An 8,547-nucleotide genomic window follows, 5' to 3' on the forward strand; every position below is an offset into this window, starting at 1 on the left:
CTGCAAGCCACAGAATCCCCCCTGGAGCCCCAGAGAGCCCTTGGCCCTGTGGACACCTTGATTTGATTTGATATTTTTAAACTTTTTTAAATTAAAAAAATTTATTTATTTGTTGTTTGACTGTGCTGGGTCTTAGTTGCAGCATGTGGGATCTAGTTCCCTGATCAGGAATCAGACCTAGGGCCTCTTCGTTGGATGGGAGCACAGAATCTCTGTCTCTGGACCACCAGGGAAGTCTCTGCCACCTGGACTTTAGACTTGCGGGCTCTGGACTGTACATTTCTGCTGGGTTTTGTTTTGTTCTGTGTCTTTTACTGATTTTACTTCCTTTTGGCTGTGCTGGGCCGTCGCTGCTGCGCAGGCTTTTCTCTGGTTGCAGGGAGGAGGGGCGCCTCTCTAGTTGCGGCGCACGGGCGTCTCACTGCAGGGGCTTCTCTTGTGGAGCGCCGGCTCTGGGGCATTCGGGCTGCAGCAGTTGCGGCGCGTGGTCTCCACAGCTGCAGCTCCAGACTCGAGAGCACAGGCTCAGTAGTTGCGGTGCACAGGCTTAGCTGCTCCGAGGTACGTGGGATCTTCCTGGATCAGGGATCGAACCTGTGTCTCCTGCTTTGGCAATCAGATTCCTTATCACCGAGCCACCAGGGAAGCCCCATTTCTGCTGTTTCAACGTCCTCTAGTTTGTGGTGCTCTGTTACAGCAGCCCCAGGATACTTGCACACCCACTGCCTGCTCATGTCCATTTCCCAGTAGTCGGTGCTTTGAGGAAACGTGAGAAAATCACCAAGTGTCCCTCCAAACTGAACACAATTCAAACAAGAGGACTGACCTTTGCTCATAGCTCATGTCCTTCCTCCATTGCTGGGGGTTAAGTTATCATTTTATGAAGGGATGCTGGTCAGAGATGGCTGTGGAATTGTATCGATCCTATTTAGTTCTCAAAAGATTTTTCTAAATTTCTATGAAATTCAAAAGTCTGGGGACATGGGCTCTGGAGTTAAAAGAGTGCTTCACACACCCTGTGTGTGATTTTGTAGGGACACCTAAGTCCTCAGAGTCTTCCCTGCCATCAAGAGGGTTAGAGCATGGCTATTTCCTGGCCAGTTGCCAAGTCCTTTTAAAACTGGCTCAGCCCTATGCTTGCTCTTCTCACCTGCCCTCTTTGTATCCCTTGAACTGTCTCAAGTGCTGTCTGGATGCTCCAAACTGTTTGGTTTCTCAGGGAAGGACACCACTAAATAGATAAATAAAAGCAAAGTTCTTACTTACATTAACCCCTGAGAAACTTAAAGATCCTCTCCAGGAACTTTGCTGCCAAGTGAGCTTTCTTGACTTTCCCCACTGAAAATGAGGACCTCATTTTCTCTGAGAGTAAATAGCTTTTCTCCCAACAGTGAGAAACATGGAGCTGATGTGAACTCAGGCTTAGGTCCTCCAGCTTGATGAAAAAAGAGAAGGGGTCGCATCTCTTTTCCTGTTTCAGAATATTGGTGGTCCAGGGAAGAATCTTGATTGGCCAGCCTTAGTCACATGACTTAAGGCTTGGTCCTATCCCTGTGGCTAGAGGGCAGGAGTTCTTTGATTGGCCAGGCCTGAATCACATGTATGCTCAGTGGTCGGGCCCTGTGACTGGCAGCTTGCCCAGCCGCACATGACTGATAGGAGAGAAGCACCCTAGAAAGGAAGGTGGACAGTCAGGTCCTAGCTGACTCTTACCACAACCCAGAGGGCCCGAGACAGGGATCAGAGCCATGAGATCCCGGACCACTGGCCAGTGGGTTTTGCACATCCTGGTGGGGAGCTTTCACTGGGAAGAGTGACCAGAGCTGTTCTGGCTGAGGCAGGAAGGGCTGCAGCGGAGGCAGGAGGGCCTCCACCCTTGCCCAGACTTCTCCACAGAGCCGGGCCTGGAGGCCGTGAGGCCGTCCCACCCTCGGAACATATGGGAGTAACATCCCACTTTACAGATGGGAAAACGGAGGCTCCGAGGGCTCTACCCCTTGCCTGAGGAATTTGCCACAGTTCATCGCCACGTCTTCTGCTGCCCAGGCCAGGCGGTTGCCTGGAATTTGGGCCAGCCTCCTTTTTGCCCAGATGTTGGACCAGGTCCTTTGAATTCCCGGCAAAAGGGAGAGGTCCACAGACATTTCAGAGCTCAAATTAGGACAGTGGACTGTGGCTCCCTAACCTGCTTTGTGGCAAACCTGAGAAGTGACTCTGTGGTGTGGCCGGCTGGCGAGTGCCTTCAGCCTGGGCAGCAAGACCCTTTTTCATGAGTGTGAACCACCCTCGGCCCCGATGAAACAGAAGCGGACTCCAGTTCTGAGGTTGTGCCCGCAGGATTCGCTGAGCCTAGCTGGTCAGCCCAGCCTGAGACACACAGTCACCAAAAGCCACAAGAGTCCCCACCTAAGGGGCCTCTCCTGCACTGGGCAGCCCCTGTTGTCTGCTGGCAGTGCCCATGGTGGTGCCCCCTCCCAGGAAGGGCCAGCCCGCCCCTCCCTAGGACACCCTGGGTGCACCCCAGCTGCCGGGAAGGCCCCGTGGGGCTGGTGGGTGTGGGCAGGGTCCTGCCTCTCCCCCAGAACCACAAGACCACCTGTGAGCCCTGGCAGAGGACACTGCGGCCCCAAGGTCTGCAGCCCCCATGTTGACCGGGAGATGGTGGGTGCGCAGATCATGGGAGTGGGGGAGGAGCGTCAGGAGGTGACTGGCGGGAAGCGTTGAGGCCAGTGCACACACGGCGGTCGTGAACTTGCCTCTGGAAACACAGAGAGGACTGACGGTTATGGGGCGGGGCAGGGGCGGCTCTGCACCCAGGTCCGCGCTCCCCCGAAGAGCCAGTCCCTCCCTCCTAGTCCGCGTCAGTCTGCCCGAGTGTGCCGGAAGCCAGTTGGCTCTTTGCTTTGCACTGATGGCAACTCTGCTGTCCTGGTGTCTCCAGCTAAAACCTGGAGCTCCCCCTTGATGCCTCGTTTTCTCCTATTTCATATCCAAATGCAGAGTTAACTTTTATTCCACCTTCAAAGGGACACCCCAGGCCACCCGCTTCACCACCTGCACTGTCTCTGCCTGGTCCGAGCCACCATCTCCTCTTGTCTGGATGGCATAGTGGTCTCACTGTACTTGCTCTCCCCCTGAGCCCACCCTTACCCCCACTCTCCCAGCACAGCAGGTTGAGGGATGCTGGGAGATCTTGACATCAGTCGGCTCCTCGGCGCCCCCCTCCCCAAAGCTTCCATCGATGCTTCAGCGAAGAGCAGCCCCCTCAGATTCATATCCACGTGGACCTGTGAGTGTGACCGTATTAGGGTCTTTGCAGACATGATGAAGTTAGAATGAAGTCAGACTGGAGTCAGGTGGCTGAGGTCCTTCGAAGAAAAGGGGAATTTAGGCCCAGTGACACACATGGTCTAGTCATAGTTTTTCCAGCAGTCATGTATAGATGCGTGAGCCGGACTATAAAGAAAGCTGAGCGCCGAAGAACTGATGCTTCTGAACTGTAGTGTTGGAGAAGACTCTTGAGAGTCCCTTGGACTGCAAGGAGATCCAACCAGTCCATCCTAAAGGAAATCAGTCCTGGGTATTCATTGGAAGGACTGATGCTGAAGCTGAAGCTCTAATACTTTGGCCACCTCATGCGAAGGGCTGACTCATTGGAAAAGATCCTGATGCTGGGAAAGATTGAGGGCAGAAGGAGAAGGGGACGACAGAGGATGAGACGGTTGGATGGCATCGCTGATTCAATGGACGTGAGTTTGAGGAAACTCCGGGAGTTGGTGAAGGACAGGGAGGCCTGGCGTGCTGCAGTCCGTGGGGTCGCAAAGAGTCGGACACGACTGAGCGACTGGACTGACTGGTACACAGTGAGTGAAGACACGTGTGAAGATGAAGGCAGGGGTGGGAAAGGTGCAGCCACAAGCCCAAGGATGCACGCATCCATCCAGAGGCGGAAGCGGCAGGGAGGGTTCCCGCTGAGAGCCTTCCGAGAGCCTGGCCCCGCTGGCACCTTGACTTCAGACCTCTGGCCTCCGAGGTGTGAGCCAGGATACTGCTGCTGTTTGCCATCACCCAGGGTGTAGCCATTTGTTCCAGGAGTCCATCGCCGCCTCTGTCTCGTGCAAACTGCAGGACCCACCATCAAGCAAAGAGGCTCTGAGAAAGCCCGCGAGGAAGCACGCGCCCATCTCCCCGAACTTATCTGGGCACACAGGCACCCACTCCACCTACCCTTCCACCTCCCACTTCGGGGAGTGTTGGACTAGAAGACCCCTGATGTCCCCTCTAGACTAAGAGCTCTATTGCTTTCGGGATTGAAGCCAAGCCATGAAATACATAGAAATATGTATGCCCGATTAGATGCTCATTTTCAATATAGTCAAAACGCTCTTGCACTTATAGGGGCAGCAGAACAAGCCGGGAAGAACAACTCCTCTAGTGAGCCAGCTCCAGCCAGGCGGTCAGGCGCGAGCCCCCGGCCCCGCAAGAGCCCAGGCTGAGGCCGGTCGCGGTGGCAGTGAGAGCAGTGTAGTGTCCAGTAGACTGTTGCCTTGGGCTGTGTTCCTAGAAGTGGACTTGCTGGCTCAAAGGCTTTGCGTTTTTAAGACATGGGATTCATGGTGCCAGACTGCTCACCCGAAGGTCGTACGGGTTTAAAGCTCCACTAACACAGAGCAGCAGTGCCCACTCTCCATCTATGCCAACCCTGGCCATCATCCTATTTGACATCTATAAAATTGCCCTGTGTGTTTTGACCACAAAGATAAATAGAGTTTTTATTGAGTTGTCTGAGTTTCCACTGTGTCGTGCCAAGAGCAGCTTGCCTACCAGCCCACAGCTGCCAACAGGGCACTCTTGCCAGTGGCCGGGCAGCGGTGCCCTGAGGTCAGGCCAAATTTTGGAGGAAACAGCAAACCTCACTCAGATCTGGCCCGAAATATTAAACCTTGAAAAAGAGACGATTCAGTGTCATAGGATCCTTCTCCTGGGGCAGAGCTGGAGAGAGAAAAGAGGTTGAGGATTCAGAGTCAGGAAAACGTGAGGATTTGTCCTGATTCGGCCCCTTTTTAGTGCTGTGACCTTGGGCAACTCACATGACCTCCTTGCGCCTCAGTTTCCTCATCTTTGATGTGGGGTGACGACAGCCCCTCTCTCTTGCTGGGGATTAGATCATTTCCTTGTTGTGAAAGGGACTTTGTGGATGGAACCCTAATAAGAACCGAGGTTCCAGGTGGCCCAGTCCAGAGAACATCATAGAGGGGCGTGGTCCAGCCGCCAAAAAGGATTCAGAAGGAACCTACACTTTCACTTGCATTTCTCTCAGACGTCAGGAGGAATCCACTCCGTAGCCCACAGTTGTGTGGGCTGTGTGTGTGTGTTTAGTTGCTCAGTTGTGTCCGATTCTCTGCGACCCTACGGACTGTAGCCCACCAGCCTCCTCTGTCATGGGGTTTTCCAGGTAAGGTTTTCCTTACCTTCTAGGTAAGGCGTGGGTTGCCATTTCCTTTTCCAGGGGATCTTCTGGATCCAGGAATCAAGCCCATGCCTACTGCATTGGCAGGCAGACTCTTCACTGCTGAGCCCCCCGGGGAGCCCACGGTTCCTCAGGATTCTCTCTCCTCCCTGTGTGTTTTGCATCGTGCAGTGACTCCATCCAGATCCCCTCCCCTGCCATCCGCCGCAGCCCTGCTGCCAACCTCAGATCTCAGAGTTGCCGCTCACTCCCGCTTGGCTTTTATCAGGGAAGTGAGCTTCATCTGCAGCTTTGCTGGTCCTCTTCTATACAAGCACACATTCACTTATTTGGCTGCGTCTGGTCTCAGTTGAGGCAGGCAGGAGCCTTGATGTGCGCATAGGCCCCTCTGGTTGTGACATGTGGGCTTGGTTGCCCCACGGCCTGTGGGATCTTAGTTCCCTGGCCAGGGAACCGTTGTCCCCTGCATTGGATGGTGGATTCTCAACCACTGGACCACCAGGAAGTCCCCAGTTCTGCTTGTTTTCTCATGGTCTTGTCCAGGTCTCGAGTCTCCACAGTAAACAGGGAACCAGCCTCTGTGGGGCCTGTTTGCTTCTCCCTGTCCCCAGCTCTGCTTGCAGTGTGGAGCCCACCTGAGAAAGACACAGCTCTCAGCAGGAAGCGGGGCAGGAGGGAGCCAAATGGGCAAGGACACAGTACTGTTCACCTGGCGGGGACTCAGCGGAGATGTGGCCGTGTGTGCACCTCACTGCCGCAAGCTCCCCGACCTCCATCACGTCTCCGAGCTGAAGCTTCCTAATATCTTCTGCGCTTTCCCCTCAGCGAGTGTGTTCTTTTCTCCCTCCTGCTCTCCCACAACAGAGGTGAGAGAGGGCAGAGTCTACCGGGAACTTTGTGGCCCAACCAGCACGGTGGTCCCAGCAGCCGGGGGCGGGCCAGCCCTTGGCTCTGGGGTGCGGCGGGGAAGGGGCGCTGATAGGCATCGTCTTCCATGACTGCCTCTTTCCCAGCGTTGTCAAAGGGCCCTGGGGCTGACACACGTGTGCTCACGTGGAACTCCCTCGAGGATCGCCTCTCCCTCCCCTGCCGTCCTTACCTCCCTGCTGGGGTCCTGAGAGCACCAGGGTGCTGGAGACACTGCCCACCTCCTGCCCCTCCAGATTTCCCCCGAACCTCCTCCTGCTCCCCAAGATCCAGAGCATGCTCTGCTTTGTGGGTCCCCTTCGGCCCTAAGGAGGGTGGGAGCAAAGTTCAGGGTTGGGGAGAGCTGGAGAGGTGGGTTCACCAGCCCCTTCCCCAGTGAGAAACTGGGTGGCCTCAGGTAAGATGCTGAGCCTCTCCAAGCCTCACCTTCCTCATCTGTCAAGTGGGTGTGATTGCACCTGCCTCCCACCTCCCTGGGCCTGGAGGAACCTGAACCCACTAGGCGTGCTTTAGACCGGACGCTGATAACACTGGTGTCCATTCACTGCTCTGTGCTGGGTATCCTTCCAATTCCAGGCAATACCCAGAGAAATCATAGCTGATGGGGTAGATATTGACAATCATAGATGGTAGGCGTAAGTACTGTGATGGGAGTATAGGGCCTGTGGGCTCAGAGAGGGGTGACTAGGGAAGGCTTCCTCGAAGAAGTGGTATCTGAGCCAGACCTTAAACAATGTGTGAAAAGTAGTTGTTTCTTTTTCCATTTGTGTGATTAACAAGCATCTATGACACGTCGACAGAGTACAAATGCTACGTCAGGTGTTGGAAAAATAAAGGCACATGAAGTGTCGGCCTGAGGAGATTTGAGGCCAAGAAAGCAGAGAGGACATCTCAGACTTCCCTTGCCAGGCTGCGGGGCCAGGGCGACGCCAGGCTGGGCGTCTGAGTGTTGCCAGGGCTGTCCCTATGTGGGCTCAGAGGCGCGGGCCCGTGCTCTGTTAGGAACCAGAACCAGGCAGTGGGGCAGTGTGCAGCCGAGAACAGGAGATGGAACAACCTCCAGGATATATGAAGTGGAAAGTAGCAAAGCGCCAAGCGGATCGGGCTGTCATGCTTCATATGCGTGTGTGTGTCAGTGTGCGAGCACACGATGGGGACACGCAGGCCAGGGGCTGCCAAGTCACTCAGCAGCTACCTACCTGAGACCCTGCTCCTGGGAGCAGGTAGCTGCTAACCTGGTGGCCCACGGGTTGTAGAAGCCAGCAGGACAGGAGAAGAGGGGACAGGCCCAGAGCAGACAAGCAAGGCGGGAGTGAATGCCCGCCCTGCCCCACCTCGGGGCTGCCGTGTGACATGGAAGTGGATGCCTGCAGTATGCATACAAGCGTGTGCTGGGGCGGTGCTCAGCCCTGACCCACGTGTGAACCTCAAAGATGCGCCGAGTGAAAGAAGCCAGGCACAGTGTGTGGTTCCATCCGCAGGAAGCATCCAGAATAGGCAAATCCGTGGACAAACAGGAGTGGTCGCCAGGGGCTGGGGAAGGGGGTGAGTGATGCTGGGTGTTTTGGGGGATGATGGGAACGCTTTGGGGCCAGGAAGAGGCAGTGGTCACACAACACTGAGAATGTGCCCAAGGCCACTGAATTGTTCATTTGAACGTGGTCAGTTGCTTTGCTTTGCTTTTACTGAAGTATAGTTGATTTACAACACTGTGTTAATTTCTGCTGAACATCAAAGTGATTCAGTTGTAGGAACATACACATTCTTCTCTCATGTTCTTTTCCATGATGGTTTATCACAGGACATTGAATATAGTTCCCTGTGCTATACAATAGGATCTTTTCATCGGTCCAGTCCGTATATAATAGTGTCTCCACTAATCCCCAATTCCCGCTCCACCGCCCCCTCGCCCCAACCCCTTGGCAACCACAGATCGTTTCTCTATGTTTGTGAGTCTGTTTCTGTTTCATAGGTTAATTTATACCCTGTTTTAGATTCCACATACGTTATGTGGCTGTTTGTCTTTGTCTGGCTTGCTTCACTTAGCATGTTAATCTCTAGTTGCATCCGTGTTGCCGCAGATGGCGTTGCTTTGTTCTTTTTCATGACTGCACAATCTTCCACCGTATTTCCTGTGCGACCTCTTCTTT

This window comes from Ovis aries, chromosome 14 (assembly GCF_016772045.2).
Source record: "Ovis aries strain OAR_USU_Benz2616 breed Rambouillet chromosome 14, ARS-UI_Ramb_v3.0, whole genome shotgun sequence".
In the NCBI taxonomy this organism is placed as follows: domain Eukaryota; kingdom Metazoa; phylum Chordata; class Mammalia; order Artiodactyla; family Bovidae; genus Ovis; species Ovis aries.